Source organism: Vanacampus margaritifer, chromosome 3 (genome assembly GCF_051991255.1).
Source record: "Vanacampus margaritifer isolate UIUO_Vmar chromosome 3, RoL_Vmar_1.0, whole genome shotgun sequence".
NCBI lineage: Eukaryota > Metazoa > Chordata > Actinopteri > Syngnathiformes > Syngnathidae > Vanacampus > Vanacampus margaritifer.
This window is the reverse complement of record NC_135434.1, coordinates 4576024-4588401: the sequence shown is the minus strand read 5'-3', so window position 1 is coordinate 4588401 and position 12378 is coordinate 4576024. Positions and strand designations below refer to the sequence as shown.

Below are 12378 nucleotides of genomic sequence, written 5' to 3'. Positions count from 1 at the left end.
GATGCAGACGTCAGATCAAACGGGTTATTTAGGACATGCTGGAGCAGAGCGGCACAACAGAGTATTGCGGGAGAGCATTAGTGGCACTCTTGGAATGCAGATGAGGACACGATTAGATGGCCGGATTGGAGATGAGGGGAGGGGGGGGGGGACAGATGAGGTCCTGTTTGACACACATGTGACACAGCACTGGCCCAAGCAGATGGCTCATGAATAACTGAGGAAAGCGCCGGTCGGCTGGACCAGGCAAGGGTGTGTGCGTGTGTGTGTGTGTGCGCGTGTCAACAAAGGGGCCATATCGACACACACACACACACACACATGCAAGTGTTCCGCAGAAAAGATGAAAATCAATAAAGAAGAAAGCATAGTAAATGTTTCAGGATAATACTAGCAGGCAGATCTTGTCACATGCTTATAATGGATGCAGTTAAGTCGAGGCAGAGGGATGGCAATGTCCTGACAGCAAGAGAATGAGCTCGCAATCAGAGGGCTGTCGGATCGAATCCCCCCTTGACTGGTGAAAAATTGAATGGGAAAGTGGAAGTGAAGAGTTCTCCCTTTTCAGCAAGTACCATCAAATTATCATCAAGCCCCTGAGTGATTCGCTGACCCCCCAAGTTAGGCAATAGTGTTATCAGACTCAAGCTCAACACACAACCCGAAGACGCCGCTTCCACTTTCTTTCATTAGCAGTGACGGCATAATATTGCAATCCGGGACATTGTTCAACTTTGGGTAGGGTGATCTGACGTTCAACCGGGACAGTCTCGCATCCTGGCAGATTTTCCCAATCACAATTTTTGTCCTGATATATATATATTTTTGCCATGTGTATGTCAATCACACCGTTCTCATACGATAAACCCCTTAACTCATTCACTCCCAGCCATTTTCACTGTAGCAACCCCCTTTGCTCCCGACTGTTTTACTGGTTTTCGACTGATTTTGCAAGGCCCACAGAATATTGTGTTCTATTGCTATAAAACATGGAACCTACCAAAAGAAAGATTAGAGTCTGTTCTTTCATCAGGAAAAAAAAGTATATTTGTATCTGTTTCAGCAATCAGCATTAGAATATAGCTAAGTTTCATCATTATTCACAAACCTGTTGAAAACACTGGGAAAAAGAGCTTGCTGCAACATGGACATGGCTTATCTCTTATATTCTGCTGCCCCCTTTTTTGGAATAACTACCATTGTTTAAGCGACCTTTTTCAGCTCAGAAGCTGCATCAAAGCCTTCTGTATGTTCTAGCATTAAAAAAGTTTTTTTTTTTTTTTTTTTTACGTATAAATACGTTTTTGGGAGTGAAGGACAAAGTATTAAAAACGTATTTATACGTTTTTGTGTTTGAATGAGTTAAAAGTGAATTTAACTGTTAAATTCCTTTCTATTTGCTTCAAAATTCCCGTTTGCAGACCAGAACTAGAACTACTTCCTGTTTCTGTGTCTGAGAATCATGGGAAACTTAGTCCTACTGCTGCAATCGCTGGTGGTCAAGGCCACCGTAACCCCTAAACTCTCCTTGGCGAAGAATAACTAGCAATTACATATAATGAGATTTTTCAGCAAAATTTTTATATCCTAGTTTTTAATTTTGAAAATCTGCTCACCCTTCTAAAAAAAAAAAAAGGCCGTTCTTGTGGCTGATGTCCAACTTTAGAAGCGTATTTGGAAATTATTTACAAAGCCTGATTGGCCCCTAAGCCTGTAAGACTCAGTCACTAGTACAAGGAAACCTCGATTTGGGATGAGAGCTTATTTGTTTCAAGTTTATGATATTTTTGGCTCGAGCCGATATCACACTACAATTGTGGCAGGGTCTATGAAAATTGCATATTAGCATCTCAATTACCTATTTCAGTATTCTAAAAAAACATCCACTATGCGGGGCTGATTTACAGACACAGTATCTACAGGAGTATGCAAAGGTGTCCAGATGGACCGCTCGAGCCACAGAGGAGCAAAAAGTCCAATGGCCTACTTAGGGGCTTTTTGTACGTGTGCTAACTGCAAAGCCACTTTGCCTCACGTAGCGGTTGAGGCTTTATCTCATCTGCACACGGATTCCGAGGAAAGAAATCAGGCTCTGTTTTTCACCGCATGCTCCCAGTCATGGCGTTTGATCAGCCTTAGCATTTCATTCATAATGCTATTTTGTTCAAATGTTGAAATCAAAGATCGTAGGATCACGATGACTTGCAATATACAGGCCCTACTTTTTTTTTTTTTTTTTTTTTTATAACATCATGGTATTTCCCTGCAGGAGGTTATAAATAAATGTTTTAATGCAGAGCTAGCTGGCTTCAAGGATAAACAATTGCACAAATGTATTTTGCACGTATGTTTCATACCATCATAAACCTTCACAAACAGATTACTGGCATACAATTTAAAAGAGTTGAATAGAGTTCGGTCTTTTCTAAGGGCTTTGAGTCACTTAACAAGTGCAATTTTATGCAGTATCCATTTCCAGTGAAGACTCTGAGCAATCACAGTTCCCAAATGAGCCAAAATGAACCCTGATGAATGACATTTTAAAAGCACCAAAAGTGCCAGCGAGCATCACATTAAGGCTTCAGATAATGCCAACACCTCCACAAATAAAAACCAAGACAGTTTCAAGCGGCGATGATGATAACACAAGTGGAGGTGGTCCGACCGGAAGGCACACTTCAATCAGCGTTGGACTGTTTTGGAATTTGATTGTCGCGTGTCTTTGCTGAAGGCGGAAGCTGCACTCTCGACTGCGAGCGACGGACTCCGGTGGGGGGGGGGGGAGAAGAAGGTGGATGTCACAACATGGTTTTGGCAGGGTCAGTCGGACAAATCTTTTAAATTTGGCAGTGGCACGCTTTGGGTTTGTCCAAGAGGAACACGCTGTGGAGTGGAAAGACAAGCGTGACCAGTCTATTTGGAGGTGTGGCGTTTGGGGGTTTTAAGCCAAAGAAGAAAATGACAATGGTCATAGTCAGGTTGTATGGAATTTTTTAAGCGAATTTACTGAAAATGCGACTTATGCCCGTTTCCACTTATTCATCGTTTGTGAATATTGAGAGGGGACTTCGCCGCTGTAGGTGGCGCTATACACCATCATAGAGATGTGATCCACCAGTCATTTAAAAGAAGAAGACCAGGAGTCTTATGAATTTGTTTTTGTAATTCTTGATAAACGGTAGCGTTTCTTTGCGGTTTTCCATGTAAAATAGCATTAATATTCACTTCTTTAATTAATCTGGAAAATATTTCTGTTTTGTCGTCCCCAAAACGTACCTTACTTTATCGTCCGACATTGCTTTGGGACGACAACCGTATATGTGACGTAATATCTGGTCAAAATGTGTACCCGGTCTTGCCAGCGGTTGTTCGCAAAACCTCTTTTGCCAAAATTTGTCCTTTTCACGCTTCACCCCTTCTGAGTGGAAAAAACTTTTTGGAGAAAATTTAAGGCCCTTTTTTTTCAAATTTCAGTTTTATTTTCGCGTTTCTTGAAAATTCTAATCAAAATGGTTGGGTGGAAACCCAATTAATAACAACTATATATAAAACTAAAAGGACAAGCTTCAAGTTGGCTACATTATTATTTGAAAGTATTTCTCACATAAACAGTCAAATGCATAACTTTATGTTGACCTAAGCTCAAAATTATAAGTTTTGAAATCTATGAGGAAAGTTTGTTTACTCTCTGATTGTCATGATTCATGTTTCTGTTGCCGTGTTTAGATTCGGCTTTGGTTCATGCCATGTTTTTGTGTGTGTCCTTTTTCCATGTGTCAATCAGTACGGACCATTCTGCTCTTGTTTACCATGTTTAGCTCGGAGCTAAATATGAGGAATCCTTCCTAAGTTTCAAGTTTGCAGCGGTGTGCTTTTTACAGAAGACGACTATTTAGCTTGTTGGCAGCGTCTTCCTTTTATTGTGATAAACGAGCGCTCGGATGTTTGTTTTCCTTGAAACGATAACCTTTTTGAAATTTAAACACTTCGTTTGGTGACCTTTAGTTCCTCCGTTGCAGTTGCCAAAACCTTATTTTACTGCCCGAGACTTTTATGAGGTATGTTATGGCCATTTATTCATCTCTTTTTCAGTTTTTTTTTTATAGGCCCAAGTCGGCTCATGAGTTTGACGTTGCATCAATGGATATGTTCATAAAACATGCACGTGACATAATATAGCAGACATGAATTCAACAATCAAGGCACTGGCAGCGCTGCTCTGTAAATAGATTTATGATTATATTACTCTTAAAAAAAGGGATTCTGAGAGTGGAGAAAAAACTCAAATGATGACTTGTTCCCTTAATAAGCCAATGTTAAACTTAACACACGTAAAGGGGCACGCTTCACTTTCCAAAATGTCTTTTTGTCATATTTGTTACCACTGTCAGTTTGACCTTATAGTACAGTAAAGTGACACTACATTCATATCTTACTAATAGTTTTTAACAATGTTAACACCCCGATAAAAGGTAAAGCAACAGGAATTTGGATGTTTCTGGGGTTGGTGAAGGACTCTGGTTGGTGGCCCAGTGGGTGGTCGGTGCAGGATTTCACTTTCCTATCTTTTCTTTGGTCCTTCCTCTGGTCTCCTGACGGCCTCTCGACTCTGGCTAGGTTCTGAAGTGTTCGGTTTAGGTGAACGGTATGGGATTTTTTTTAATAGGTTTTAGGTGAACTAATGAATGCATGCACACACGCACATGCCCATACACATACTCACCCACATACAAAATAAAAATTATAAAAAAAATATATATATATATATATATATATATATATATATATATATATATATATATATATATATATATTATATTAAAAAAAAAAAGAGAGCAATGATGATGACATGTCAAATCGGTAAAATTACCGAATGAACAATACTGAGCTCTCCAAGGGGGGAAAAAAAAAGAAAAAAGTAAAGCAACAGTATTAGAATTGCGGTAAAACTTCCTTGTCCCATTGTACTAAATATCAGCAATGCCCAGTCGGAGTTTATTAGCTTTCTGCCACATTCCAAAGTACATAAAAGTCTTGAGTGGTAAATCAATTTGTCATTTGTGTTTTTGCCTTAAACGCCAGTGCAGAAGGGAGACGGAGATGACGCTTGACAAGACGAACCACGATAGTCACACTTTTTACTGTCATAATATATTCAACCTCAAGTGTCATCTTCACTTGGGCAATATTCCACTCTGCTGGACCCGCCCGCTGACTATGCAGAATGATGAGTCTCGTGCAGACTCACCATGGCAAACATGGATGTGATTTATAGTGGGACACATAAAAGCAGTCAGGCGCAGAAAACAGAAACCGTTTTCTCGCCAATGTTAAATCAGTCAAAAAATGTGTTGGACCACATGTGGTTTCATGTTGCTATTAGTGCAGAGACGAAAGGCTTTTATGTCAAAAAGCAGCGACACTTGACTTCCTTGAGATTTGGCTATATTCAAATTTTGCGAGTGGATTTCTCTCACAAAATCGGCAAGACTTACTGAGATGTGCGGTAGAAGCCGGTTTATAATCTCACTGTATTTATAAGGAGGTGTTTTGGTTTCCTGTCATTGTTTCAGTCCATCGGCACAGGTATTATCTTTAACCCTGGAGAACCCACGGGGTCAAATTTGGCCCCTATAAATTCTGCTACTCAAATAACAACTTTTTTTTTTTTTTTTACAAATTTAACTTCAAAAGTCCAGAGTGCCACTTCTGACCCCTGCATGGGGCCATCTAGTGGATGAATATTGCACTTACATGAGCCAGAGTGGTGGTGACAAAATGGCTAAAATGCAACAAAAAAAAACAATTATATTGTTCAATGTAGCTGTGTATTTGATTGATTATTTTCTTAAATTCTAAATAGTTTACTGACAGTTTTTGTTATTCAGATTTTTCGAAATGATACTCCTAAATCCAAAAGGGTCAAATTTCACCCTGATCCTAAATTAGGGAATAAATTGAAAAAAAACATTGAAAAAACATATATTTCGGTGTTCAGTGAATTTATAGCAGTCATTTAATGTATAATTCATAATTTTCCAAAGAAGAAAAGGGTTCTTGGGTTCTCCAGGGTTAAATTATGTGCAACTTGGTCATTGTTGTTGTTGATTAACCTTCATCTTGACTCATCAGACATGCAATGGTGGAAACACAGACACACTGAGTCCACAAATTCCATACAAAGACGGATGATGTCATGGAAGCAAATAAGCAGATAACGCAGTGTACTAAAACTTGCTAATTCTGGCCAACACTTTGGAGGCGTGTGCAACCCTGGAGGCATCTTGGCCTGAAAAGAAGGGCACATTTTTTTCCTCCCTTTCATCTGCTTCAAATACATATATTTATGTTGATAACAATAGGTCTACTTCTGCTGCTCCACGCTCTAACAGGAGAGGCGTGTTTGCCCTCTGCTGCATTTAAAATGCTATCGTCTTTCTATAAAGTTGATCACCTTGAAATGCGTTAATGCTAAAGCTTAGAGAAGGCTTTGATGCAGCCTCTGAACTGAAGAGAACGGTAGTTACTACAAAAACGGCCAACAGCAGACTGCAGAGTATAAGAGATCAACCAGGACCATGTTGCAAAAAGCTGTTTTCCCCACAGTTTTTATTTATTTAGCTAATTGCTGCAAAATGGAAACAGATAGAAATATTTTAAATAAAAAAAATGGGACACTAATTTTGGTAGGTTCCATGTTTTTATAGCAATAGAACACAATATTCTGTGGGGCTTGCAAAATCAGTCAAAATCCAGTAAAACAGCCGGGAGTGAAGAAGGTTGCTTCAGTGAAAATGGGCGGTGGGGTGAATGAGTTAAAGACAAAGCACCAGCGGAAGTTCGGACGGGATTTAACAGATGTATTGTATGTATGAATAGATGGACAGATTATGCAAGATGTGTCAGAACGGCCCCAGGACTCGCGATACGAGAGAGATATTTTCTATTCAAACCACAAACTTGAAAGTTCTTCCCTTTGAACAAATCCTCTGGAGTCAAACACATTTTCCCAGCCCTCTCACCCATGCTTTCATTAACTCCCTGAAGGATTCCTTCACGATCCGCCGCATCGCCATTCTCATCTTGATATTGTTGACGTCTTTTAAAATGAGTTTCTTGAGTTTGGAAACGAGGAAATAAATTACACGCAGGTCGGGTGAGTAGGGACGTTGCTCCTGTACGAGCATGTTCTTCTCAGGCAGGAAGTGTCAGATGCTCAAGGCACTTTGAGCTGGCGCGTTGTCTTGGCACTAGTCTCGCCCCATATGTAAGGTAAACTATTTTAATAAACTATGAATGCATCATGTTGATCTAATATTAATGTGCCAGTGAATGGTGGTTATATGCAAGAATGTACGGGTCATTAAATTGGATTTATGTTCCTAATGAATCTGTCTGGCAGATGGTTGGGTTGGATGGATGACACATTGATTAATGGGAGGATGATACATGATAGACAGATCAATTATATTGCGGATTGATTGATGAGCCATTGATATTGTTCATCCGGATTGATAGAAGATTCATTGATAGATGGAGCGATCCATCATGGACTGAGTCATGGCTCATATCTTGATGGATCAATATTGGATGGATGATAAATGGATGGCTTCAACTGAATGACTAGAACAGACCGAAAGACTTCCATATGTCCTCATTTAGGACAAATTAGACAAGCTAATCTTACATATTGACAGAAGCTCAATCACAACATGCCCCCAAACAATTTGGGAGCTCTTTGTACACCTTCAGAGGGTTTATTTGACCTGTGGGCTATAAGGGTCGGAAAAGAAAATAATACCATATGCTGCTACAGCGGATGTTTTTTAGACATATTCAAGCTTTCTTTCACCTTGCAAAATGGGAATAAAAACAACTGTGGCCTTGTTGGTTTAATAAGCCCACTTCACATATTGCCTAACAATGAGTGTTCCCTCCCCTGCAAGAATGAAAGGAGGGAAAAAAACCTGTGCATTATTTACCAGTCGCCTCAATTCCGCCGCACCCTGTGCTGCAGGAAAATAGATTTTTTTTTCTGCAGAGGATCTCTTAGAAGCGGAATAAAGTGAGTGGAAGGGGGGCTTTGGAACGTCTCCACCTTGCTAAGGAATCAGTCACATTTCCCTCCATAAGCCTCTGCGCTATCTCCCCGTCGTCTTCTCTGTTGGCCTGATAAGGGCAGCTCTTTACATCAAAGGCCTCCACAAATCAGTCACCTTTGTTACTGCAAAGGTCGCACACGGGCCCAAAGCTCAGTTGATGCGAGGAAGTCATCATTCCTGCGCCTTAATTCCCAGGTGAGGGATGAGCCGAGGCTGAGTTCCCACATAGCCCCTCGCTCGCCCCCTCATCTCTCAGGAAAACGCCCCCCTCGCACCAACTTGGGTTGCATCCAACGAGATAGGAGGTGGCGTTTGAGCTTCCCATTTCACGATTCACGGCATGGAAGGCATCAGATAAGCCAAGAGTAAAGATCCAATAGTGGCAAGTCACCTTGCTGCAGCAGTGTCTGAGCAAAGTATTGGCCAGGTTATCTACTTTTATTGCTCCTCTGAGGACACGCGGCAACATATAGCAATCACTTCAGGAAAAATAGCGACTTTGCTGGATTTAATCTTTCAGTATATGGACAAATGTATTGGGAAAGCTCTCTACAGGAAATGAAAACAACATCCACTCTTTTGTACAAGGCTTTGAAGTGTGTCCCTGGGATTATTTTGTTCCATTTATGAGTGGATGGTGAGCGAGAGGCCCTGGTTAGCTTTTTAGTACTTTTGTGTTGAGGTACAGCCTGTACCAGAGGTGACAAATCCAGGTCCAGAAAGTAAAAACCCTGCCACAGTTTGGCTTTAGCCCCTGATGCTAGTTAGCTCTTTGACTGCCAAAAACGTTAAATAACGTTTAGTAAAATCCTATGGAGGAGTGCCAAAGACGTTAAAAGACGTTTTTTTCAAAACAGAGGTGAAACTAACCATTTTCTATTGTTGATTACTGAAAAACGGAATAAGGTAGAAACAAACTTTTTTTTCTGATGAAAGATGAGAGTCCAATCTTTCATTTGGTAGTATGTGTGTTTCCATAGTCCAAACACATCATTTTCTGTGGCCCTTGAAAGATCAGTCAAAAATGCTTAAATCGGCTGGCACCCACGGCATCCCTTTTCTGAAAACGTCTGGCAGTCAAAGAGTTAGTGAAGAGGAATTTAGAATTTTGTCCTCTTTGCGTGTTCCAAAAATGAAGATAGATTTAATGTAAGAAAAATACACCTTTGCAAAAATGATTTAATAAAAAACAGAGAATCTCTGGACAAATAACTGCCTCCAATCATCACTTAAACATCGTGGGATTCAGAGCGTCAAATGTAGCTCTTCCGCGTGCACAACGGTTTCTTATAGTTAAAAAGACCTCCTCTCTTTCATTTGTAGACAAAACATACTCTCTGGTACTTTTCCGTGAGCGATGGCGAAAACAGAGTCAGGTGAGGGTGTTCAAAACAGATTCTGTTCTCAAGGACCAAATGTGTTTTCGCACAAAGTGCTGAGAAGGAACTTTTTTAGACTAAATAGTATGTCCCAGCTTAAGGTCAGCCTATACGAAGTCAACACCATCTGCTCTGCACAGGACACAAAACATTTCGACAAGGTTAATATAAAGAATTAAAATGTTAATAATGTGTAACAATGGTTAATAAAATAAAATGAAGTATTAAAAATGTTATAAATATCTATCATTAGCTAGCTAGCTCCCTAGCAGGTAAACAAGCACCATGGGAGTAGCTAGGGAGCTAGCTAGCTAGTGTTGCGGGTCTTTTGCCCAGATTTAGTTATAACTGTTTTAGTTTAGTCATAACTGTTTTAATTTCCTCAGTAGAGCTTGGTGGGTGTATTGAATGAGGTCTGGGGGGGGGGGGGGGGGGCTCGTCTGTTTCCACATCAATGGGCCAGTGTCGGGGGTTGAAGTCAATGTGTATTGGAGGATATGCTATAAAAGTGTAAAAAGTCTTTCTACTTCCAGCTGTCGTCATGTGTATTGAACTCAGGGCTGGGGGCTGTTTTCTGAGGGTTTTTCAAGATAGTATAAGAATGCTGTGAGTCCGCTGAAATAACACACTTGCGACAGGACTGCAGCCATTTGTCTGTAAACTTGCTTGTGTCCAGAATATTCTGTAAAATAAATCCTTCGAAGGACCTGTTCACCGATCTCCAGTCTGTATTCAGAAAATCAACATTCTCTCTACCCGAACAACAACGAACACGCGGAAGACAAAGATCGTCTTCTAACACTAGCTAGCACCTAGGGCTAGGGTTTTTACTTTTTGGACCTGGATTTGCCACCTCTGTTCCCCACCATACTCATCCAAGCATGCCTTAACGGACCTTGCTTTGTGCAATGGGCACAGTCAAGTTGGATCAGGCCGCTCCCACAAAGTCCAAAGCAAAGAGCTGTCCAAAATGTCTTGGTAAAACACCAACTTCAGATTCAAGGAGTCTTGCCCAATCCATTATTTACTACTGAATAGAAAAAGCGATGTGTTAGCAACCGCTCTTTTTCCAAATTCCCCGTGTGTTTGCTTCAGCTTCCAAACAAGCGCAGCGTTTCGAGCGTGATGCACAACGGCGCAATTGGAGTGTGGCTATATTGTGGGATGACCCATCTGACAGCACTTCCTGCTTTGCTGCCCGGGTAATGAGTCATTCCTGCCCCAGAGGAAAGCAATCTGGTATTTTTAAACATCCTTCAGCTGTTCTTTTCTCTCCCTGAAGCGCCATCTTGGAAGCACCCGTTGGCTTGCAATATGAATAGCATTGCCAATGTGACTGCTAATGGGCCTTAAATGTTGGAATATTACAAATATTTTGCACCGCATTGATTGGAATGGAGCCCTCTGTACTCGAATCTTCATGACAAACAGGTTGTTTTTTTGTCTGTCTTGTTAAGTTTTTCTCCTGCCATGCCTTCCTGCTTCCCTCCACTTGGGTCTTGCACCTTTTGCCACTAAACTTGCCCCACTTGGTGGGTTTCCATCCAACTATTTTTATTTTCAAGCATTGTGAAAATACAGTAAACAGGAAGGTAAACGCTATAAACTCGAAAAAAGCCTACAACTCATGAAAACTTTTTACACTTGTCGGGGTTCGATTAAAATAAATAAATAAATTATATTTATATATATATATATATATATATATATATATATATATATATTTATTTATTTATTTTTATTTTTTTTTTAATTTTTTTTTTTTTCCATATCGATAAAAAGAAAATGTTCAGTTTGACTGTAGGACCAGATTCCATGTTGCATGTTTTGACCGGCTATTACGTCACATGTATCACAAATAATGGCATATATATTATTTTTGGAGGGGCTGAAGAAATTGAAATATTTCTGTGATTAATAAAAGATGAAAGAATCTTTTGTTGACCGTCAGCCGAGTGTCTTGTAACAGAGAGAGGCGCACTCATATGACATCATCTCATCATTTTGTGCAGTATTCTCTGCCCTTAAAGAGGAAGTCAACCTTAAATAACAATAATATGTTATATGTGACATTCATATTAATATTACATTTGTGGAAGATGACTTATGAAGCAAAATCCAGCCGTTTTTATCCATCTCAGGGGGCGGCCATTTTGCTGATGACATCACAGTTGCTCAGGCAATGACCAATCACAGCTTACTTGTTTTGTGAAGCAGAGCTGTGATTGGTTGTTACCTGAGACCAGAGCAACTGTGATGTCATTTTCACTCGACAGCAAGTGGCAAAATGGCCGCCTTCTGTTACTGTAAAAAAAAAAACTTCTGGATTTTGCTACTTAACTCATATTCCACTGACACAATATTAACCAAAATACCGTATTAATATACTAGTGGGAGTGTATAGAACATATTATTGTTCCAAAAAAAAAGGGTTGACTTCCCCTTTAATATTTGCAAAACAATACCGAATGAAAACGGGGATAAGTCACATGTTTGTTTTGCACAATTTCACTGAATTTGCTTAAAAATTTGGAACCATTTCTGACACTATGCAGAGACAATATTCAAAGGCAAGCGGGAGGAAAATGCTTCTATGAACATGCATTGAATGACTTTATGTCTAAGTACTGCCACTCATTAACGTCTGTACTTCTGAAAATGGTATGGCAAGCCACCTGCCTGCATTGGATGTATTTGAAAGCACACTTGACATATGTATTTGATTTTTAATAGGTGTATAACCTTCCCTATATCAAACCCACCCGAGTGTTCATTCTGCTTAGAGAGGCACTAGTGTTGCCATATCACCTGACAGCAGGGATTTCAATCATTCCGCTGAGCTTGTAACATTTTATTTTTTTTTTAACACAGCTGCCTGATTCTCACCACAGCTGCTC

The 12378-nt window shown here is 40.1% G+C and overlaps 1 protein-coding gene and 1 long non-coding RNA gene across 3 annotated transcripts in view; one reads left to right on the top strand and one right to left on the bottom strand.

Annotated features, from left to right (window-relative positions):
- The window catches only part of rtn4r (reticulon 4 receptor), a 63955-nt gene that overhangs the window by 11885 nt on the left and 39692 nt on the right, over positions 1–12378 (bottom strand). The window lies entirely within an intron of this gene.
- Positions 1–12378, top strand: part of LOC144049430 (uncharacterized) — a 35361-nt gene that overhangs the window by 22656 nt on the left and 327 nt on the right. The gene's annotated exons all lie outside the window — the stretch shown is intronic.